Source organism: Giraffa tippelskirchi, chromosome 8 (genome assembly GCF_054371585.1).
Source record: "Giraffa tippelskirchi isolate mGirTip1 chromosome 8, T2T-mGirTip1v1.2.pri, whole genome shotgun sequence".
NCBI lineage: Eukaryota > Metazoa > Chordata > Mammalia > Artiodactyla > Giraffidae > Giraffa > Giraffa tippelskirchi.
In genome coordinates this window covers 58748216-58773077 of record NC_137282.1, presented here as the reverse complement: position 1 = coordinate 58773077, position 24862 = coordinate 58748216, and the positions used below count along the sequence as shown (strand labels likewise).

General features: G+C 45.1%; 1 long non-coding RNA gene across 1 annotated transcript; it reads right to left on the bottom strand.

Moving 5' to 3' along the window:
• Positions 1-8028: 8028 nt before the first annotated feature.
• Positions 8029-24644, bottom strand: LOC145516473 (uncharacterized). Its single transcript, XR_014061417.1, has 2 exons — positions 24189-24644; positions 8029-11449 (listed from the first exon to the last, which is right to left on the bottom strand). It is a non-coding gene; the product is annotated as an uncharacterized LOC145516473 (long non-coding RNA).
• Between the last annotated feature and the right edge of the window lie 218 nt (positions 24645-24862).

Sequence of the window (24862 nt, the reverse complement as noted above, 5' to 3'; positions counted from 1 at the left end):
GAAAGATGGATGATTTTGATCTAAAATGTGGAGATTCTATGAGAATTGGGGAGGTTTCTTTGACTGAGGGTCTTACACACACACTCACCCACACTGTTTTCTTCATCTTGCAAATAGTTTGTTTAGTTCTGTTTGCTGTTTAAGAGAGAAATAGAATAATTCTTCTTATTTGGTTTGCAAATTAGTAATGGGAAATAGCAATTTCCAGCTCAATGACTATAACATTTTAAAATTATAAGTTCAGTAAAGTAGAGTAGAAGACAGAAAAATCTAGGAAGGAGGAACGTTGATGGTAGAAAGTGACACAGACTCGGAGGGTAAAGGGTAAGCCTGCAACATAGCCCTGGTGACAGTCCCGCAGCTCACTCACGCTCTGAGGCCCAGCTGGTTCATTGCATGCTGTCCACCAGGTGCTGTCAGGTGTGAGGGTACAGTGAAGGGACAGCACGGCATCTGTGGGACGTTTTAGAATTAAAGGTACAGCTCTGGCAGTCATGGTACCTACATGTCGTTAAGGTCAACCCTACACCCACTCCCTCTTCAAATTAGTTTAGAAACAAACAAGATCATAAATCAAATACACCCACAGCAAACCTGAGTTTGTGAATCCTTGTTTAATGTAGTATCATACACCCACATGCCCAAATCCCGCATCTGGAGGGCTGATTTGATATCATCTGGATGATTCCCAGGAACCCATAGGGGTGGATCCAGGGAGATTAGCTTTCCCACACCCTGTGTGCCTGGGTTTCAATTCGCAACAAGCCTCTCAGTAAGAGCCAGGGCCTCAGATCAAAGGATGAGCTAGACAAGCCTCCGAAGCACCGGCCAGAGCACGTTGGCAAGCCACTCGGTGACTCTGCGTGTTGCCTTTCAGACAATGTCTCTGGTTTTCAAAGATCAAATATCAGTCTTCTGTTATGGCTCCTAAAGTGAAGGTGCTCGTGCTGAGCTGCGCAGTCATGTCTGACTCTTTGTGACTGCATGGACTGTAGCCTGCCAGGCTCCTCTGTCCATGGGATTTTCCAGGCAAGGATACTTGAGTGGGTTGCCATGCCCTCCTCCAGGGGATCTTCCTGACCCAGGAATCGAATCCATATCTCCTGCATCTCCTGCACTGGCCAGCGGATTCTTTACCACTGAACCACCAAAGTGAAGATGAAGTGAAGTGTGAGGTGTTAGTCAGTCAGTCGTGTCCAACTCTTTGTGACCCCATGGACTGGGGCCTGCCAGGCTCCTCTGTCCTTGGGAATTCTCCAGGCAAGAATGCTGGAGTGGGGAGCCATTTCCTTCTCCAGGAGATCTTCCCAACCCAGGAATCGAACTCACGTCTCCCACTTTGCAGGCAGACTCTTTACTGTTTGAGCCACCAGGGAAGTTTATAAAGTGAAGATAGATCTCTGCCAAACTGGCTTCCTAGAGCCCACCCCCCACCTCCACAATGCATGTTCACAGATACGTATACAGGCATACACATGTGTGTGTATACACAGGCACACACATATGCAGACACACACAAGTGCACACAGATATATCCTAATCTTAGCAATCAGAGCATAGCTAAGTAGCTGACGACAGGAAGGTAACTTGTTTCTATAATGTATGATCCACTCAGCTTTCCTTTCTCTGTCCCCGTATAGAACTTCTGGAGCAATGGCATTGAATGGGAAAGATTTACTCATCAAAACCAGAAGATCCCACATGCTTCAGAGCCACTAAGCCCATGTGCCACATCTACTGAGCCTGTGCTCTAGAGCCGGAGAGCCTCAGTTCCTGAGCCCATGACTGCACCCTCTGAAGCCCACGTGTCCTGGAGCCCGGGCTCCAAAACAAGAGAAACCACTGCAATGAGAAACCTGGGCACTGCAACTAGAGAAAAGTCTGCAAAGCAATGAAGATGCAGCACAGCCAAAAATTGACTCAATGGACATGGGTCTGAGCAAACTCCAGGAGACAGTGGAGGACAGGGAAGCCTCGCGTGCTGCAGTCAATGGGATAGCAAAGAGTTGGACACAACTTAGCGACTGAATAACAACAGCAATTTAAAAAAAAAACAAGGCTGGTCTGCTCTTCCGTATGCTAATATGTGCATATGAAAGCACCAAAGCTCTGTCCTGTCTTCAGTTCTAAAATGCCTTATGCTCTGCATGGTCCCGTAAGCATCACTCACTCTAAATGTCCTAGAAAAAATAGAGTAGAAAGGTTTTTTTTTAATCCCCCTTGAGGACACTGCTCTTCATCAAGGAGAGGAGAATCCAGCATCCGTGATGCCACATCAGAGCTGGTCCTCGCTTCTCTACGAAGTCTCCGTGACTTGGAGTCAGGCAGTTGCAGCCAAAATGTGCCCCCGACATCCAATGTGAAAAGATGTGAAAGGAAGCCTACATCTTGGTTCCTTTATGAGCATTTTTCTTTGTACTGTTTTATTAAATTCTTGTCAAAGAACCTGAGGTCAGGAGCCAAATAAGGAGAGAGCATTAAGGATCAGTTTCTTTGCATCATGGTAAAATAATGCAGGATCCTTCACCTCTAGAGCCAGTGGCATGGAACCCAAGGAAGGAAAGTGCTTCCAGGCAGGGGATGACTTCTTACTGCTGGGGGTTAATGAGGTGGTCAGCACAGACAGGTGGACATAAGGCAAGGAAAGCACAGATGAGCGGTTTAGGTCATCAGTGACCTTGACAATGGCCATTCTGTTGGGAAGCCCTGGTGAGATGGACAGAGAGCTCGTCCTGCTCACTTTCACTCCACAAAACAGAGACACATGGACATAGCTGCACATGGATTCATAAAGAAAAACAAAATGATGTCTGCATGATGATTTAGGAAAATAGCAAACAGCCTTCTGAGCAGCATCTCTGACTCCCCTTGGCTTCCTCTGTTCTTGCTCTGCACAGCACTAGAATGTTCCTCCTACAAAGCCAGGTAGACCATGTTAATCATGCTCAAAACCGCACGAGACACTGCATTCAGAACAGAAGCTGGCTCCTTATCCGTCTGAGCTCTGCTACCAGCCGCCCAGCCCTCGCTCACGTGGCCACAGCTCTCCCACATGCTCTGAGTATCACCCCTGGCTAAATAAATTGTGCAGGTTTACGTGACTGAACTCAGGCCTGGTTGCTCGTGGCCTAAAGGCCAATACTCCAGAGGCAAGTGCTGGTGGAAGGGAAAGTTTGCTTTATCCTGGAGGCCACCAACCAGGGAGAAGGTGGACGCATGTCCAAAGGCCAACCCCTCACTCCCAACTGGGGGCAAGAGCTTTTAAACTGGAGTTCCAGAGGTATGTAGATGGATGGAGGGGGCTACATGCAGAAACAGCACAGTCATCTTGAAGTTGGTCATCATTGGTCTGACCAGAGTTATCTTGGTTGTTTTAAATACAGTTAATCTTCAATTCCAGGGTCAACTTGTTCGAATTTCTTGAGGCCAGTTCTCAGAATTGTGCAGCTAATGTCATGGCTACAGTCTGCTCATCATGTAGTTGGCTTCTACCTGGCGGGAGTTTCAGTATCTATAAGACGGCTCACAGGATACGGCTCAGAATATTATCTACAGACCCTGAGGAGGAACTAAAGGTCCTTGGTTACTGACTAAATTGTTATTATTTCGTCCTGTTTGACTGCTTTTCTTTGTTTCTTCATTTTCTCACTTCTTTGATTAAATTTGTTCTTTGCCTGAAGTTTATCGATGGGAAAGAGACAGGCAAAGGACTTGGGGGGGGTGTCTGTCCTAGGAAGTCCTCGTAGAGTCCTTCTCCATTTCATTTATATGAGATAGTGAAAGTGCTCCTGTAAGTATACAAGCAAAAAGACAGCTCACTGGGAAAATGAGCGAGGAGATGGACAAGGAATACATAGAAGAGGAAATACACAGTCAGAAATCTCAACATCATTGGCCTGCAGGAAAATGAAAGCTGAAACAACTGTACCTCATATTTTCCATGCAGATGACTAGCAAAACACAGCAAGTACCATATCTTCCAGTCTGAAAGAGGATTCAGAGAACAAGATGAAAAACCCTTGCTAGTTAAGATGAGGATTGCTACAGCTTTCTGAAATAAATCTCTAATAATTTGATAGACACACACCCTTTGCCCCAGCAGTGCCATCTTTTTAAATAATCTATCTTGTTACAATCAAAGAACAAAAATATTAAATTAATTGCACAAGAATATTTTTGAAACATGAATTTTCTGAATATGTTTGAGTATAAAAAAACTATAAAATTATAGCTAATTTGCATTGTTGTACAGCAGAAACCAGTACAACATTGTAAAGCAATTTTCCTCCAATTAAAAAATTATATTAAAAAAGCCACCTTTTCAAATGCCTACCTGAAAATATAGTCACATTCTAAGGTATTGAGCAGAGAAGGCAATGGCAACCCACTCCAGTACTCTTGCCAGGAAAATCCCATGGACGGAGGAGCCTGGTGGGCTGCAGTCCACGGGGTCACTAAGAGTCAGACGCGACTGAGCGACTTCACTTTTTGCTTTCATGCATTGGAGAAGGAAATGGCAACCCACTCCAGTGTTCTTGCCTGGAGAATCCCAGGGATGGGGGAGCCTGGTGGGCTGTCGTCTATGGGGTTGCACCGAGTCGAACACGACTGAAGCGACTTAGCAGCAGCAGCAGCAAGGTATTGAGGATTAAGGCTTCAACATATGAATTTGAGGGAGGGGTTGTGATTCAGTCAGTGCTGGCTGTGTATGATTCAGTCATGTTTGACTCTTTGTGACCTTATGGACCATAGTCCGCCAGGCTTCTCTGTCCATGTAATTTTCCAGGCAAGAATACTGGAGTGGGTTGCCATTTCCTCCTCCAGGGGATCTTCCCACCCCAGGGACTGAACCTGAGTCTCTTGTGTCTCCTGCATTGGCATGCAGATTCTTTACCACTAGAGCTACCTGGGACGATTCAGCCAATTTGTTGTTGTTTAGTTGCTAAGTAATGTCTGGCACTTTGAGACCCCATGGACTACAGCACATCAGGCAGGCTTCCCTGTCCTTCACCATCTCCTGGAGTTTGCTCAGATTCATGTCCATTGAGTCAGTGATGCCTTCCTACCATCTCATCCTCTGTCGTCCCCTTCTCTTTCCGCCTTCAATCTTTCCTAGCATCAGGATCTTTTCCAGTGAGTCAGTTCTTCGCATCAGGTGGTCAAAATATCAGAATTTCAACGTTAGCATCAATCCTTCCAATGAATATTCGGGGTTGATTTCCTTTAGGATTGACTGGTTTGATTTTCTTGTTGCCAAGCGACTCTCAAGAGTCTTCTCCAGTACCACATTTTGAAAGCATTAATTCTTCGGCCCTCAGCCTTCTTTATGGTCCAATTCTCACATCAGTACACAGCTACTGGAAAAGCTACAGCTATAACTATTAGCCAATAGTCTTGAATGTATTTCTTTAACTATAATTTTTCACAATAAAACAGCCCCTAGAGCAACATTTTCTAAACCGTATATTGTAGCACAGGAATGGATTACAAAATAAAGTTTAATGAGTCACAATCCAGCTTGTAAAAAAGTTGAAATAGGACAGAGACATGTCAGATTGAGAAGAAAATCGTACAAGTTTGAGTCAGGATTATTTTATGTTGCACACAACTTTGGTTTCAGTGTTACATGTGGCGAGTGGCATAGATTGAAAGGTCCCATAGGTGCCCGTGTAGAACTCATGGCCAATGAACTTTTAAAAGCCACCATGGTAGATAATTGGAGAAGGAAACGGCAAGGCACTCCAGTGTTCTTGCCTGGAGAATTCCATGGACAGAGAAGCCTGGCAGGCTACAGTCCATGGGGTCGCAAAGAGTCAGAGACGACTGAGCGACTAACACACACACGGTAGGTAATCCATCCTTCCTGCTCTGCAACTCGGACGGTCCTGTGCCTTCTCTACGAGCACAGCCCCAGATGCTGTGCCCTAGAAGGAGACTATAGTCCTCCACCTGGAGAAACGACCCCGTTAGTGCTTCCACGGGTTTGTGACTTCTTGAAAAAGGCACAGTTGGTTTTTTTTCCTCTTAAAAATAATTCAAGGCTGAAAAGGGCAATTAGAATATTTAAGATTAAGTGATGGGAAAGATTTCCTAAGATGGAACTAAAAATAGTGTTCAGAGGCAGAGTCAGAACACATAGAGATAGCAGACGAGTGGTTTAAGTGAAATGTTTTTGTCCCTCCAAACTCCTCCACGCCACATAAATAAGGAAAATAGTTCAGTTCAGTAAACTCTAGCTGGGCCTTTCAGTTCGAGAGTGCATATTAGGGACTCTGTGGTGTGTGCTTTATGTGCCCATGTGCCCATATGCCCATGTTCAGGCTTACCAGGTGGCAGAGTGGTGAAAAACCTGCCTCCCCATGCAAGAGATTTAAGAGACACGGGTTCGATCCCTGGGTTGGGAAGATCTCCTGGAAGAGGGCATGGCAATCCACTCCAGTATTCTTGTCTGGGAAGTTTCATGGACAGATGAGCCTGGTGGGCTACATACAGTCCATGGGGCTCTCAAAGAATCAGGCACGACTGAGCAGCTTAGCACACATGCACGCGTTCAGCATACTAGCCATGAGGTAGCAAGCATTTTAATCTCCAGTTTAGAGACAGGACACAGGGTTTAGGCCATCACGCGGATGCTCCAGAAGGCAGAGCAGTCGAGAGCCAGGATTCGCACCCCTGTCTTGACTGCCTCTATCCTGCCTCCTCCCCAGGATGGCCACAGAGCTGTACAGCCCAGCACAATGAGAATCAGGGCGCTTCTTGATGACATTAAGCATTTCAAGAGGCCACAAGCAGAGAACAAACCAGACACGGACCCTCAGGATACAGCTCCGTGTGATGGCTGAGTGTGCACGTGTGGAGCTGCCTATGACGCCCTCAGGAGTGTCTTTCCTCCAAAGTGCTCTGACCCTGTAGCTACTTCTCCTGTGTCCTGCCTGCTCGGTCCTTCCTGGACCATTGTTGTTGTCTCCAGAGAGAGGGGCACGTGCATCTTGGGACCAGTGTCACCCCAACTGGCTGCCCCACAAGGGTCCGGCGCCACCTCCCGCCCAGTTAGGTGCTGATGCGGCAACTCACGTCACGTCCTTGCCGGTGATGTGAGACCTGGAGTGAAGTGCTTCATGAGTGCTTTTGTTCTTAGGACAAAAGGGGAAAACAAAGCTTGTCCTGATGACTTTTGAGAGACTGTGTCTTTTTGCATGTAAATGGAATATTTTGTTGCTGCTGTTTTGACGTCTGAAAAGCCCTCTTGGTGTGGAGAGGAAAGGCAGGGGGGGAACCAGGTGACGTCTGCGGGGCTCTCAGCCTAAGCACTTGCTGTTGGACCTCGTTGTGTTTCGATAGCACTCTTTGTGTTCAGTGAGATTTAATGGAACAGGTTTATTTCAGCAAAGTGAGCTTTAGTCTTACGTCTGTGTCTTTCATCTTGTTCCTAATGGACTTACTCTGAGAGCTTCTGTTCTCACCATGTGCCCTGGGGGCTCTGAGTCCCTCTGGGGACTTACGTACAGCAGGCAAAAAAAAAAAAAAGAAAGAAATTAGGTTTCAAAATGGTTTAGATCGTCAAGGCACCAGACAACATGTTTCATACTGAGCCGGGACTCCAAGGTTCTGGTCACAGATGGAGAGGGGCTTGTTGACAAAAATGCCCTTTTTCAGGCATCTTTCTACGGAGGTGGTCATGGAGTCTTAGAGCTCTGCTTGGGCTGGGTGGGGAAGGGGGGCAGACAGAACAGTTGGAAGTGGGTTTTTCTCACACCACACAGAGCAGATTATGTCTCGACTTTGCTTTGTATCTGGTTAAACTCAAATATTCTATTTAAACTGAAAGTGAAGATCACAATAATTTGGATCAGAATTTCTGTCAAGCATTCTAAAAAATAGAGCTCCTCGTACCTTTTAAAGACTTACTTATATTTGGAAAATGTTTAAAAAGATGAAAAGAGTAAGAAATTTCAAGAGAAAAAGATAACAATCACGTAAACATATTACCAAGAAAAAATGGTTGGAATGAAAATCTGGCTAAGTATATTATATTGCCGAAAAACTAAGTTGAATTTATCATGTTTATTTCCAAGAGACTGAATGAGAATTCTTTCCTGCAATTTTGCCAATAGGGTTTCACATGAACATTTCCATCTGCCTGTTGGGTTTTCATCTGAATATACAATAAAGGACCAAATTAGATTCCCACTGGAAGTGATAACTTTTAAAGTACTTGAGTCAAAGACGTCAGATAGTCTTGAATACTCAGCCTATGATCCCTCGGTGAGTTTGAATCGATATTTCCAATTAACTTGTGCATGGGATTAGGTGTTAACCAAGTGAGAAGAGGAGAAAGACGTGTGATGTAGCAGGTGCAAATATAGACACTCTATTTCAGAAGACCCAGCTTGGTTTTATAACTAGTATAATAACAAGTTTTTTGATTTTTTTATCATGATGTTAAGTTTAGCTTTTTTTGTAACTTATCTCATTATTATCAAAGCTTTCTTAAGGAAAAAACTCATCCCATGATCAAAGCAGGTGCAAGTCAATGTCACAGACAGTGGGGGCTGGGGACACGGCAGAGGGAAGATCCATGCTAATCTCGACTGGAGTCTCCACGTGATCTTTGTCAGACTTGGGTGTAAGATCAGCTTACACGAGCGGCATTTCGAGCTGTGATTTGTCATGCTTTCTATTGGGCCTTCATGATGGTCCTCTTTCAGGGAAATGGAAAGCAAACAGAACAACCAGAGATTTCTTCCTTCCAGTTCTTAAAGGTGGCATGGTCTTCCATTGGCTTTCAAAATTTAAAACATAGAAAACAATAAACTAGAAAAGCATGATAAACGTGCCCTAAGAGAATGAGGACACGCGAAGTTATCCCAATATCTGGGAGCAGACCTCCCAGGGCTGTGTCAAGGGACACATCCTTGCTTGGGGTCTCCTGGCCCACCCGGCAGCTGCTGCAACTCTCAGGAAAATGAGCTTTTCCAAGCCCCTCCTCCTCGTCCCTAGTGTGTGTGCCCAGCCCCGGATCTGTCCCTCCATGTCCTTCCCTCTGCTCCATCCTCCTCCCCCAGAGGGACTACTCTTCTTTGCTGGGGGACTCCAGCGCCTGGGTCTTTGCAAGGTGTCCAAAGTCCCAGTCGTCTTCCTTGACCCCAGTCCCTTTCACAGCAGATGACAGTCACTCATTGGCTTGCTCTTTTCTCGTGCCAGGAACCTATTTTAAATGCTGTCAATCGCCCCAGCTTCTTCTTGTAGAAAGTCCAGCTCACAGGTTTGTCTTTGAGGTCCTCCGAAGCTCTTCTGCTGGATTCCACTTCACAAGCTGAGGTCCACCTAGATGATCTGAGTGGGCCATCTATGCAATCACAGGGCTCCCTTTCAAGAGGGAAGGAGGGTCCGTGGGGGAGAGGTGGCAATGAGAGTGGAAGCAAGCACTGGAGCGAAGCAGGCAGAGGCTGAGGCATAGGGCTGCTTCCTGAAGCTGGAAGAAGCAAAGGCTGAGTCTTCCTCTGGAGCTTCTGGGAGGAATCAGCCCTGCCCACACCCTGACTTCCGCACCGTAAGGCTGGCTCCCGCAATTGTAAGATGGTAAGCGTTCACTCTTTTAAGCCACCAAGTTTGCAGTGATCCGTTAGAGCAGCTGTAAGAAACAAATACGTGGATCAAAAGTAGAAATGGTGTACAGAGAGGTGATCATTCTTGCTCACTCTGTCCAGCTACTTGGGAGATGCTACTATCCTCTGAACTCAGATTGTTCTCCTGCAAACCCAGGGGCTGTCCTTGGCACCTCCAGGCTGTCTTGCATTTTTATCTCTCAGAACACTCCCAGAGCATACTATTCATTTTTCTGGCCAAGCACTCCTCCCTTCAAAAAGCCATTTGTATGTGCAATAATGGCATTGGAGAAGGCAGTGAAACCCACTCCAGTATCCTTGCCTGGGGACATCCCAAGGACAGAGGAGCCTGGAGGGCTATGGTCCATGTGGTCGTGAGAGTCTAACATGACCTAGCAACTAAACCACCAGCACAAAAATCTACCCTCTGTTTCTACTCCAACCGTTGAATCACATCATAGTTATATCCGCAGTGCTCAGTTCAACCGTCTTTTGCATGGCTAATTCTCTTAAGCTGGGTTTACCACCCACAGTGGCCTCCCAGCTCCTGTACGTAAGACACAGTCCTCGTGCTGAAAACAACCACAGGAGCAGCTTCAGGAGCAGCAGCCACGTCCCAGACGCCTGCCCTGCAAAGTGTTCACTTTGCTGCTGTGCACCTAGTACCTCCCACTGCATTTCTTGGGCAACCTCTCTTGTCAGGCACGTGGAAGAACTCCTGGGCTGTGGGTTTGCCTGATGTTTTTTCCGGATGATATTGACGTTTTTCATGTTTGGCAAGAATAGTACGGAAGTGGCGTGCCCCTTGACGTTCTCCGTCCCCAGGAGACTCAGTTGGAAGGTGCTCTTCTCTAAAGAGGAAGCTCGTTACACGGGCAGTAGAAAGGAGGAGAGGAGTGTGACCTGCAATGCCAACTAGGCTGCCCTGCCTGCACCTTGTCCAGTGACACAGCTCAGGGAAGCTTCCACTGAAACAGGGATCTTGAACTTCGGTGTTTTCAAGAGTGACATCGAAGATGCCCTGGTCTGAACAGAAACGCCTGTGTTCAGGTGTCTCCTGAGCCCTCTGACTTTGTTTCCTGGGGTCCCTTCCCAATGAAACTGCCTGATCTCTTTTCTAATGGGTTTCAGGATGTTCCTGGTTTTACTTTTAACCCCCAATTCCCATCACCTTCCCTGGTGGTCAGATGAAATGGGCAAGTTGTCATAGCTTCCTTTTAGGTTAGAAGCTATGACCTTGACTTGTTTGGGTCACATAAACACACAGACTCCAGGCACATAGGCAATCGAGGAATTGATACTTGCTCTCTCGACTTGACGGTATTTGCAGTTCAACTCGGAACGCAAGCAATTCATTGCTTCCTTGACACTCTGGGATTGCTGATTTTGCCTTTAACCAACAATCCTTGGGTATGAAAAATGCATCGAGGATCTTACAAATCAAAACACCAACCAAAAGTTTTTCCTTTTTAGCGTAAATGGCTCTTTCCATTGTGGTATCCATGATAACTGTTATAAATAAGTGGTTGGCAGTTGGGAGGTAGAGAGTTGAGATCCCTTCAAGTCCCCAAGTCTTCCAATTGAATGGGCAGAGTGGGTATTCCGTCATCAAAGATCAGTGAAGGTCTTCCCTCTGTCTAGGCTCTGTGTCCATACCATGAAGAGACCGCAGGTGGGGAGGTCAGGAGAATGTTGAGGGTGGGCTCAGAGAAGATTTTAGTTAGTGAAGGAGCTCAAGGAGAATGAGGCTCTCTTAGTTCTTTGTTTTTCTCCCAAAGGGCAGGTGTATCAGCAAGAATTAGAGTGCTTTGTCTTTGCCATTATCCTGGAAACATATGGCTCTTGGGAGTAGAAAAGAGGGTATGAAAGATGAATTAGTGTTTTAAGAACATACAAGGACAGGTGTGTGAATTTTGACATAATTGGACCCACCTGAGTGCTGCTCTCATTGAAAGATGTGGCAGGGTGAATAATGCCCCCAGATGTCCGGACCCTAATCCCTGGAATCCACGGACATGTTTTGTTATGGAAGAACTTTGTAGATAGAATTAAGGTTACTCCTTAAATAGGGAGATCAGGCTGGATTTTTTTCCCCCAGGTGATACACTGGGTAGGCTCAGTGTAATTGTGTGAAACTTAAAAGTGGAAGAGGGAGACAGAGTAATTGTCAGAGGGATGTACCAGCAAAAGATGAAGCAAGAAGGTCTGGAAGCATATGAGAGACTCAGCCCTTCATTGCTGGCTTGAAGGTGGACAAGGCAGGCAGATGGCCCCCAGAAGCTGGAAACAGCCTTCAGCTGGCAACCAACAAGGAAACGGGCGTCTATCCTATTGCAAGGAATTGAACTCTTCCAACCTTCCGGATTAGCAGGAGACAGATTGATTCTTCCCCACAGCCTCTGGGAAGAACTACATCCTGCCAAACTTAGATTTTAGCCTGGGGAGAGCCATGTCAGATTTCTGGCCCCCGGAATGATAAAACAATAGAATTGTTGACTTAAGTCAGTAATCTGGCTGACTGTTACACAGCTCAGCAGTCTGCAGGACTGCACGCAGACAGTACAGATAAACAAAGGAAAAGGACCTCGTGTCTCACGTACAGTTTCCCAATCTAAGGTGGGCGTGAAAGACTGAATTCATGGGCTCTGTCACAAATATTTGCTAACACAAGTTGAAATTGCTGAAAATGGAGCCTTTGGGTAAGCAAGTGTTGCCACAGTTAACTGACCATCCATTGAGAACCAGCGACCACTTGGGCTGGGAAATAATAGCTTGTCTGTTTTCCTTGTCATTTTCTATTATTTCTCTATTTAATTTTATTTTTTTTTCAATAAACATGCTGTTTTAGAAAAACAGCATGACAATTAGAGGCCAGTCGTGTATTTTGCTGCTATAGTTAGAGATCTGAAAAACAGTTCATCTTTCTCTCTCTTTTTCAGCAACAGTACCCTAAATTGTTAAGTTGCTACAATTTTTTGGACCCAGTGGGACTCCCCAGCCTTATTATAGTCTCTGCCATGATCTCCTGATTTTCTGTGTAATCTTCTCATTAGTTCATGCTTTTCAACTCTCTTTACCTGTTGTCTAGCATATGGCAAGGTAACTTACTTCACAGAGGTCTCATCTCTTTTCCTGACCTCAGAAAGCAATTGTTCTCAGAGATAAGCCAGGAAAGCTCTAGAAAATTCCCATAAGGAGGAACATCAGGAGAGATGTTGACCCCCTAGGGCCAGACCTAGAGAGAAGGCATGGCCCATACCCAGACTGTGCTCTCGGAGCCCCTCCTTCTTTGAAGCAGCCCTGCCCTTAATCTCTGACATCTGGCTTCCCCTGCTGCCTGTCTTCTTCTGGGGCCCCAGGAGAGGTCCTGGCACTTCTCAAGCTGAACCCCTCCACACAGTCATTAAGGCTATAGATAGCATTCAAAAACTATTGGCTTTATTTTTGTTGTTTTACCAAATTCTAAATTTTATGTTGTTTATTTACTTTTTAGAGACATGGATGTAGAGAACAAATGTATGGATACCAGAGGGGAAAGGCGGGCAGTGGGAGGAATTGGGAGATGGGGATTGACATATAAACACTATTGATTCTCTGTATAAAACAGAAAACTGATGAGAACCTACTGTAGAGCGCAGGGAACCCCACTCAGTGCTCTGCAGTGACCTGAATGGGCAGGAAGTCCTAAAAAAGACTGGGTAAATGTATATGTACAATTGACTCACTTTGTTGTATAGCAGAAACAAACACAGCATTGTAAAGCAACTATGCTCCAATAAAAATTGATTGAAAAAATAAAATTCTTGGCTGTAAATCTTAGCACACTCTCGCATTGAGGAATGACCAGTGTTGCCATGACGGCAACAGCCCCTGGGAACCCATGGCCTTGTCCTGATGATGCCAACTTCGTCTCTAGTTCATACACGGTTTCCTCTCCGAGTGTCTTGGGCAGCCTCTTAACACACCTTACGCATTTTGTGGATTTCTTTGCTGTTGGAGATGGCTGTTTCCACCAGGAACTGGGTGTAGTCTCCAGCTAGAGGCCACAGTGATTTCATTTTAGTTTTATGGTGATTTATTTGATTTCATCCCTTGCCTTGATTGATTTTCATTGAGTATGGTTCCTCTGAGAAGTGTATTGCCCCCGTTTTGGGCATCAATCTTATAGGTCCAGTTTTATTTAATATAAGTGATTTTTTAAATCAACAGACTTTATTCATATAAAACTATTTTATGTTTATAGCCCAATGATCAGAAGGTAAAGAGAGTTCCTGCATACTGGTTTCCTCCTCAACACACAGTTTTCCTTATTATTAAATTTTGTATTCATGTGGTTGTTGATGTTGTTCAGTCCCTAACTTGTGTCCAACTCTTTTCAACACTGTGGACTGCAGCACACCAGGCTTCCCTGTTCTTCACTATCTCCCAAAGTTTGCTCAAACTCATGTCCATTGAGTCAGTGATGCCATCCAACCATCTCATCCTCTGTTGTCCCCTTCTCCTCCCGCTCTCAATCTTTCCCAGCATCAGGGTCTTTGCATCAGGTGACCAAAGTATTAGAGATTCAGCATCAGTTCTTCCAATGAATATTTGGCATTGATTTCCTTTAGGATGGACTGGTTGGATCTCCTTGCAGTCCAAGGGACTCTCAGGAGTCTTCTCCAGACCACAGCTCAAAAGCATCAGTTCTTCGGCACTTAACCTTCTTTATGGTCCAGCTCTCACATCCGTACATGACCACTGGAAACACCATAGCTTTGACATAAGCACCTTTTTTTCAGCCAAGTGATGTCTCTACTTTTTAATAAGGTATCTAGGTTTGTCATAGCTTTTCTTCCAAAGAGCAAGCATGTGTCCTCAGAGCTGCCTCTGGTTGCAAGAGTCCCAGATCATGACCTGTAAAAGCAAACACTGGTCAACAGACGTCTCTAAAACATGCTCACACCCTGCATTAGTCATCATGTGCAAGCCTCCCAGTGTGACTCAAGGTAATTAATCTCCTTTGGAAACTCGAGCTCCCCCTTTTTTCTTCTGAAGACCACTTTTTCACCGGCCAGCTGTTGTGACACATGATACAGTTTTCTGTCAGTCTTGGGCTCATCACAGGACAATACTTAACTTTATCATTTTTTTAATCTCAACAAAATTATTCATGTTCATTTCTGCACTTCTCTGGTGGATCATAGTCTGTCTCAGAAAGAACTGGCCTCAGTTCTAAGACTCACAAAGTCACTGCAAGTGCAAACAGCAAAAGAATCCCTAGTATTCAACATGCAGGAGGCATGAAGTTTCTCCAAAGAACTGAACCCATTAAGGGGTAGTGGGGAAAATAAAATCATGTAAGGTATTTCAAACAGAGGGGGATATACTGATATTTATAGCAGATGTTGAAAGTCTAAAGAGGCAAAAAGAAGTAACCCAGATGTCGGTAATTCTTGAATGCACCAAACCTGTCCAGGGTTTATCAGTAAGCCATTTATGAATAAGTGAAGGAAGCAGTTAAGTACCTTTAGTTTGGGGACACACAAAGAAGAAGTGGGGTTCCATTCACTCAAAGCTCAGAAGAGGGGCCCCATACGCTGAGGCTCAGATCTCAGAATGTGGGGTAACTAGCGTTTCCCTGGTGGCTCACCTGGTAAAGAATCTACCTTCAATGCAGGAGATCTGGTTTGATTCCTGGATCAGGAAGATCCTCAGGAGAAAGGAATGGCTACCCACTCCAGAATTCCTGCCGGGAGAATCCCAGAACAGAAGACTTAAGGGCTATAGTCCATGGGGTCGCAAAGAGTCAGAGACAACTGAGTGACTAACAGTTTTCACTTTCAAGAGCCAGCTGGTGCTTAGATCTGAGTGAGAGCCTCATTCAGGCAGCCTTGGTACACCACGAGCTGTGTCATGAAGCCAGTGCTAGAGGTTGGTGCCCAGGGCAGAGAGAGTCCTGAGCCACAGATGCCCTCTGCTCGGGGTGGTGGTGGGAGATGCCTGGGGGAGCTGGAGCCGGGAAGGGAGTACCTTTTCCTCTCCTCTTGCCTCTAGTTCTCTTCAGCATCTCCGCCCACAGAGCCTAAGAGGAAGTGGAGGAGAAAGCCTGAGGAGTGGGGTTAGAATCACAATCTCAGCATCACGTGATCTTGGAGCTGAGAAACAGCAGACACATGACCTTCACCTCTCACTGGCATCCAGGGTCCAGGGTGTTCCTGGCATCCAGGGACACCCTTCTGACTCTTTGCCATTCCTTCCCATTTTATCACCTACAGATTTCTGGGCTTAGAAAATGCAAACTGCCTCATAAAATGAGGATACTCTCGCTCATAAAAGGGGAGACGCAACACCCCCAAATCACTATATCTACCTCTGGACAGTGTTGACTTTTCTGCTACTCCAGTCACAATCCTCCATGAGCCATTCTGTAACCTAAAGGTTAAATTGTGAAGTTTGTCACTATCAATGATGCTTATATGAACAATAGGAGAAAAGAGGAAGGAAGGAAAATTGGTTCATATGCACAAATTGTAGTATGTGCAGTTGTTACAATCACTCTTTAATTGTAACAAAGTTGATATTTATTATTTTTATCACTCTCTCCATCCCACCTGCTCTAATTCTTAGGTGGTATTATAGTTGACCAGCCTTGTTTTCTTGCATGAGGTCAGTTCAGTTCAGTTGCTCAGGCGTGTCTGACTCATTGTGACCCCATGGACTGCAGCATGCCAGTCTTCCCTGTCCATCACCAAGCCCCAGCTTGCTCAAATTCATGTCCATTGAGTCAGTGATGCCATCCAACCATCTCATCCTCTGTCGTCCCCTTCTCCTCCCGCCTTCAATCTCACAGCATCAGTGTCTTTTCAAATGAGTCAGTTCTTCGCATCAGGTGGCCAAAGGATTGGAATTTCAGCTTCAACATCAGTCCTTCCAATGAATATTCAGGACTGATTTCCTCTGGGGTTGACAGGTTTGATCTCCTTGCAGTCCAAGGGACTCTCAAGAGTCTTCTCCAACACCACAGTTCAAAAGCATCACTTCTTTGGCGTTCAACCTTCTTTATAGTTCAACTCTCACATTTTGCTACTGGCAAAACCATAGCTTTGACTAGACAGACTTTTGTCAGCAAAGTAATGTCTCTGCTTTTTAATATACTCTCTAAGTTGGTCATAGCTTTTCTTCCAAGGAACAAGCGTCTTTTAATTTCATGGCTGCAGTCACTGTCTGCAGTGACTTTGGAGCCCAAGAAAATAAAGTCTCTCACTGTTTCCATTGCTTCTCCATCTATTTGCTTTGAAGTGATGGGACCAGATGCCATGATTTCATTTTTTGAATGTTGAGTTTTAGGCCAGCTTTTTCACTCTCCTCTTTCACTTTCATCAAGAACCTCCTCAGTTCCTCTTCACTTTCTGCCATAAGGAGCAACCTAAACTTTTATTTCTTAAGTGTCTTTCACTTCAATGATTCTGTTTTTATTAGGATATTGTAGTTTTCCATCTATATTTACCTCCATAAAAGTACTGAAGTGAACACTGGAGATTCCCTGGGTTTTAAACAGCAACAGTCCCTAGGTCTTCCTGGTGATCAGAGTGAATCACTTACTCCAGCAAATACAGAATCATGTGGCATCAAGACAGCCGTAGTCTCAGCTTTGATTCAGTGGAGACATTGCTGTGTGGCCTGGTGGGATCATTCCTCCCCTAGAAACAGTGATGGTCAATGTGATGTGTCAACTTGACTGGGACAATGAGGAGTCCAGATAGTTGGTCAAACCACAGTCTGTGTGTGTGTGTGTGTGTGTGTGTGTGTGTGGTTGTTTCTGGATGAGATTAACATTTGAATCGGTAGACTGAGTAATGGATGTTGCCCTCCCTGACTTGGACAGACCTCATCAACTGGCAACCTGAACGGAAAGAAAAAGGCTGCCACTTCCAAGAGATGGGGAGGAGTCCTCCTTCCTGGCTGCCTTGAGCTGGGACACTGGTCTTTTCCTGACCTTTGGACTCATGCTGAAACATTGGCTCTCCTGGGTTCTGAGTTCACTGCTTTCAGACTAGAACCACACCATTGTCCTTCCTGGGTCTCCAGCTAAACGAATGCATTTCTCAGCCTCCATCATTGTGTGAGCCAATTCCTTATAATAAATCTTTAGATACAGATCTTATTGATCTATTTCTCTGGAAAACCCTGATACAGGACCTAAGTCCCGGGATTGGAAATCAGGAGGGACAAGGGAAGCATTTGTCTAAGCCACAGAATTTAAGGGACACCAAAAAACTCTAATCAAGGTGAATAATATTTTATTGCAATATTCTAAAAATCAATACTGATGCCAAAAATCCACGATGAACAAAAATACTAAAATTTGAAATGAAGCCACAATCCAATGTAAGCCAAACCACGCTTGAGCCTGCAGGAAAAATATGTACTTTTATATATGGTATTCCATGTATTTTGTTTTTATGGATGATTCTTTCTAGAACATTAAATTAGTTGAAAAATTATTGAAAAATTGAACGTAGGTATATTGGAACTTGAAACATGTTTAAATATGATATTTACATCAAAAGCAGAGCTTATTATAATGTTACTCTTCTGGCTTTAATGGAAACAAAATGCATCAATAATATTTTCAAAATCAACTTCTTTGCTATCTCGTTTTCAACTGAGAACTGCCCTCTTGGACAATTTCTCTTCACCAAGTGAAAATTTTAAATAAAGTTCAATTATCCCAGGTTACTAATCCTATCTTTATTTAAATTTTTGATATTTTATGCATCAGAGATATATTTTTAATTGCATTAAAATAATATTTGTATTGATGATGAGTTTTTGACGCTCCTAGAATTTTACATGTGAGGCGGTTGCCTCAATTGCCTTACTGCAAACTTGGCCCTGCCTGTTAAGACCCCTTATTCAGTGAAGTTTGTTGTTAGATGTTATGGTGAGAGGGAAGTATAAAAGGAGCATCCCCAATTTTTAACCCATACATTTCCAGATACATACATACTGCCTCTGGGAGAAACAGTTCCATATAAAGTGCTCACTGGGTTTAAAGCAGCATTGCTTCCTGTGATAGTGCTCCAGCTTTTTAGGGTATTGTTTCTTAACTGGAACCATAACTACAGACTTAGAGCTGTCCGCTGTCTCATCTGACCATGTGCTTCTGTATTATTAAAACCAGGGAATTCCAGGGACATGAGTCCATCTCTGTATGACTTTTGCTGTGACATTTCTTGCTCTGTTAGGAGCGTGATGGTGAGGTACCATGTTGGTGGATCGGGCAGTTCAGCACCACAGACGTGGTGCTGGCAGAGGTACCGCAGGTCAGACACTCAAATCCACATCCAAACTCCATTTCTAGCTGGGAAAAGACCAATCATCGCTCCTTCCACAATGGAAGGCGTTTCATGTAATTACCTTGGCACAAGTACTTGGATGGTGCCCTCAAGGACTGAAGGCCGTGTCAGGACACAGTGGTATTGTCAGGGTGGATGCTCAGGAGTGACAGGGGCCAGACCGGCATCAGTGAAAGGAGGTCCATGTTGCTGAGCCACGTGTCGCCTTGTAGCAAACTCCATGCCATTTCGTTTGGTGCTGGTGTGGCTGACGGGAGAGGACACCCGAGGGAACAGGAATCTTGTCCACCTGTACTTTCCTTGTTGTTATCGTTTATCCATTCTCCCCCATATTCCCCTCCCATCCAGGCTGCCACTTAACCCTGAGCGGGGTTTCATGTGCTGCAGAGTCCGCCGTTGCCGGTTACCTGTTTTAAACATAGCAGTGTGTCCAGGTCCTTCCCAAACTCCCTAACTATCCCATCCTTCCCCCCAGCAACCATAATCTCATTCTGGAAGTCCATGAGTCTATTTCTGTTTCATTAATAAGTTCATTTGTATCATTTTTTTTTTTAAGATTCCCTAGTGGCTCAGACGGTAAAGCATCTGTCTACAATGCGGGAGACCTGGGTTCAATCCCTGGGTCAGCAAGATTCCCTGGAGAAGGAAATGGCAACCCACTCCAGTATTCTTGCCTAGAAAATCCCATGGACAGAGGAGCTTGGTGCAGGCTACTGTCCATGGGGTCGCAAAGAGTCGGGCATGACTGAGCGACTTCACTTTCACTTTCATATAAGTGATGCCATATGATATTCCTCCTTCTCTGTCTGACTTCAATCAGTGTAACACTCCCTAGGTCCATCCATGTTGCTGCAAACTTGTCCACTTGGTTTTGATAACCTCCTCTGCAGAGGAGCTCTCTGCTAGGTATTCACAGTTTACAGACACCTTCACAGCCTGGGTCCAGCCTGCGAGGCCCTTCCTTGTACCTCTTCCCCAGGCTTTCGGCCAATTCATTCCAAATGCCCAATCTCCAGGAAACCCATTCACTGAAGCTTGCAAATCAGCATGGAACCTTTTCTCAGCTCTGCTTTAGCTGAGAAAAAAGTGGACAACAGACTGTATTGCTTAAAGCGCTGGCCATGGGAGGAATTTACGTTCAACCCTGGTCATTTATGAACATCTCTCTACGATGCTATAATATTGCAGCCATCAACTGCTGGTAAGGGCCAATAAATTATAAAAATCATCCATCACATTGATGTTTTTATTCCTCAGTCAGGCAGCCATAGGAAACTTGGTGTGAAGTCTTGGGACAGGAGACAATAGAAGGAACAGATTCCATGAGACTCTGAGCCAAATGTTCACACAATTTTCTGTGCTTCTGGAATTTAATCAAGGCCTGTATCTTATATGTCTTTGCATTCGATGATGGATTTGATGGTGGGCATGTCGACCATGCAGGTTGCTGACCAAAGGGTTCAACGGTAAGCTGGAACATCTGTCTTAAAAGCGGAGTGGTGGACTGGGGTTCTGTCCCACAAACCAAAGGTTCAGTGTTGTGATCATCCGTTGGGGTCTGTCATAGTCTGCATCCAGCGTCCCTGCTCAGCACAGGCGCTCTGAGGATCATGGTCCTACGACTCATATGGGAGGACACGTTAGCCATAAATGGACAGAAATGCGGTCTTCCCAGGTGGTGCTAGTGGTAAAGAACCCGCCTGCCAATGCAGGAGACATAAGAGACAAGGGCTTGATCCCTGGGTCAGGATGGTCGCCTGGAAGAGGGCACGGCAATGCACTCCAGTATTCTTGCCTGGAGAATCCAACCGATAGAGGAGCCTGGGGGCTACAGTCCTTGGGGTCACAAAGAGTTGGACACAACTGAAGCGACTCAGCACACGTCATAATGTTGCAGGGAAACCAAAACTATCACCTTTTTACTCTAACATGATTAAAACATTTTTAACAACTCTGTACTGATTTCTCCACCATATAAATAACTTAAAATACCAGTTACTTAGTTATTTAACGCTTCATGAACTCATCAGACTGTGCAGTTGTTTGCAGTATGCAATGATATTGTACAAAGTCAGGTGCAAATTTTATTTTTCCTCTAGACTTCCCAATGTAGCATAAATAAAGAGTGAAATAATTGGTAAACATATATAACTAATGCAAAAGACTTTGCAAAAGAAAATTCATGAATAAGGCAATATTAAAATGAAGTTTTCTTAATGAGGAAAAAAAGTTGCTTGAGTAGGTTTTAGTGATGACATGGGCAAGACAGAGCATTTTGTTACTGGTCCAGTTTGGTGGCAGGTGGACGTGGACAAGAGTGAACAGGTGAAAGAGTGAGTGAAAGGTCAGTGGGGACTGACAGAAATGGAAGATGACTTCTCTTCTTCCTGTATGAGATCCTAGAAGTGACTGATTGTAAAGCGTGAGCAAAGCAACAGGCAAAGCAATGCTGAAAAAGAAGATAAAGGAAAGGCATGTGTGTGTGTGTTTGCTACGTACGGCAGCTGTAACAAAGTACCACCAACTGGGAGGCTTAATGTACTCGAAAGTATTAGCCCACAGGGCTTCCCAGGTGGCTCAATGGTAAAGAATCCTTTTGCCAGTGCAGGAGACACAGGTTCAATCCCTGGGTCCAGAAGATCCTCTGGAGAAGGAAATGGCGACCCATTCCAGGATTCTTGCCTGGAAAATCCCATGGACAGAGGAGCCTGGTGTCCCTGGGGTGGCAAAGAATCAGACACAACTGAGCTACTGAACAACAAAATTGTCTCACAGTTCTGGAGGCCAGGGGTCTGAAATAAAGGCAGAGCTGGATTCTTCTGAAGTGGCAGAGAGAATCCGATCCATGCTTCTCTGCTGGCTTCTGGTGGTTTGCTCACAGTCATGGACACTCCCTGGTTTGTGATTGCATAACTCCAGCTTCCTCCCTGTGTCCACCCCAAGAGCATGCCCGACTCTGCGTCCATGTTCCCCCCGTTTACATGTTCACCAGCCGTACTGCAGGAGGGCGGTCCCGACGACCTCAGCTTGACCACCTGCAAAGGGTATTTCCAGGTGAGGCCATGCTCACAGGTACGGGGATTAGAACTTCCATATCTATTTCATCTTGTGGATTTTCTGCTCGGTCTTAGGATCGGCCATTTCTCTAAGGAGCTCTTCTTCTTTTTTTTTTGTTGGAATGTGGTGCTAGGAGCTGAGATCTGGGTGCATGGTGTGCTCTCTGTGACTGGAGCGTCTTTCTAAGTGTTTCTAAGCCCTCTCAGCTGACAGATGAAGGAAAAGCATGTGTGTACACTAACACGTGTATGCAACATACCTACAAATGCCCCAATACATGGCCAAGCATCTATGTTTAAGCTAGATGTGAGCTTATATTGAGGTCTCCTGACCCTTCACCACGTGGATCATCTTAGCCTGCTCTTCTTGCTGGTTCTGTGAACTCACTCCATCACCTGGAAACCAGGCTCCCACCATCCACCATCCACTTACTGAATCGTTTGCTTCCAGTACACACATAGGACGGCCGCAGTGTTGTGAACCTACACCCTCATTGGGAACACCTTTATTCGCTGGAACCCAGCACTGGAGCTCATTTTCCTTTTCCCTTCGTTGTAGAAATTCTGCTCTCTTCCAAGTGGTTCATCAGTCTTTTCCTCCTTATCCCCTGCAGTGAGCCGGTTTCACACTTCTAAGACCATTATATTCTTTTGTTACAGCTTCCATTCCTTCCTAAGACCCTCTGAACTCCTAAATGATTTTTTAATTTGCATATGTTAAAATGTATTCTTTCCGCTATAAATGTCTATGGATTTTGACAGACATCTAGTGCCACGTACTCACAATTACAGTATCCCACAGAATAGCAGGAAGATGCTTAGGCACTTCATCTGACGTGTTGCAGAACACAGTAGTATTTTTCTCTTTTCTTCCTTTTACTGTTTAGTGTTTGGCTATGCTGGGTCTTGCTGGCTGTTCTCAGATTTCCTCTGGCTGCAGTGAGTGGGGTCTCCTCTCTAGCTGCGGTCCTCAGGCCTCTCATTGCGGTGGCTTCTCTTGTTGTAGAGCACGGGCTCTGGGGCAGGCGGGCTCCAGTAGTTGTGGCACATAGCTGCCACCAGGCTTAGGTGCTCCAGGGCATTGTGGGATCCTCCGGCACCAAGGATCGAACCCATGTCCCCTGGACTGGCAGGCAGACGCTCAGCCACTAGACCACCAGGGAAGTCCCAATAGTGTATTTCTCAAATACCGGGATCTGAGCAGAGACTCTTCCAGCTGAGAAATGAAAATGCTTTAGTTGTGTCGGGCTGCTTGTGGGGTCCTCTGTGCCTGAAATACGTGGCTGATTCATCTCAATGTATGGCAAAACCACTACAATATTGTCAAGTAATTAGCCTTCAATTAAAATAAATTAATTAATTTTAAAAAATAGATGAAGTGTCATTTACCCACACAAGCTTATGTTGTTGTTACTCATCGGAAAAAAAATTCAAAGGAAAAATAGTCAGATTCTCATGAGTACAAGTGACTTCAGGGATGACCTTACGTTTCCAAATTACATTATTTCAGCAGAGTTTACGCCTGGGTTCCAAGCATGAGGAAATTATTTAGATGATGTTTACTAGGGCTTCCCTTGTGGCTCAGTTGGTAAAGAATCCACCTGCAATGTGGGAGACTTGGGTTCGGTCCCTGGGTTGGGAAGATCCCCTGGAGAAGGGAAAGGCTACCTGCTCCAGTATTCAGGCCTGGAGAATTCTATGGACTGTATAGTATATGGGATCTCAAAGAGTCAGACATGACTGAGCAACTTTCACTTTCACTTTACTATGGTAGAAAGTAGCAAACATCCTGATGCAGAGCTAATCACAGTTTAATTCTAGTTATTCACAAAATATTAATCTTATGAAAAGGTTGTTGCCAAAACATCTTACATGCTTTATAGTTTACTATCTGAGAGACAGGCCAGTCGTTGAGAATTTAATATTTATAATCCTTAGAGCAATTTAAGCCAAAATGTTCAAACTCAGCATATTTTTTTGAGATCTAACTGTATTGATTCATTAAAATCTAAATTGCTTATTTAAATGTTTTATAAGGGTTCATCATATAAATGGACTAAATTTTAAAATTCATTTCTTTAAGGAAGGGCAATCACATTGCTCATTATCTGATTTAATGTTATATACCCTGTGGAATGTTTTGGCATCCACAGATTTTGTGAATGTCCTCTTTCAGTACTTACTTATTATTTTGAATAGAAGTATTGCAGTGAATGATTTTCCTAAGTTCTGAGGTACACTGAGACTGGGAAGCCTCTAAAGAGATGAGAGGGTGAAAGAGATGAGGTCTGAGATGAGACCTACGCATGAGGCTGAGGTGGGCAGTGTCCACAGCTGCCAGGCCCGGAGGAAGCCCAGCACGGCCCATGCGTTGGCACTCGTGATTTCGTGAGTGCACGTGGGATGAGATAATGCAGTGCTGAGGCCGTGGGAGTTACCCGTGTTGCAGAGGTCGACCTCTGAGCTGGTGGCTGGCAGAGAGCAGAGGTGGCAGTTTTCACAGGTTGAGACAGTATCTGTCAGTGGAGGGCATGCTGGCCCCTGAGCTGAGTTTAAGGGCAGAACTCCTGCCCTGGGGGAATTTCAGGAACAAATGCTGAAACCCACGGTTGTTGTTGCTTAGTCGCTCAGTCATGTCTGACTCTTTGTGACCCCGTGGAATGTAGCCCACCAGGCTTCTCTGTCCATGGAATTGTCCAGGAGAGAATGCTGGAGAGGGCAGTCATTCCCTTCTCCAGGGGATCTTCCCCACCCCATCATCTCCTGCTTGGCAGGCAGATTCTTTACCAATGAGCCACCAAGGAAGCCCTATATCCACCGCCCAAGTTATAAAGATATGGGTGAATGATGTCAGGTA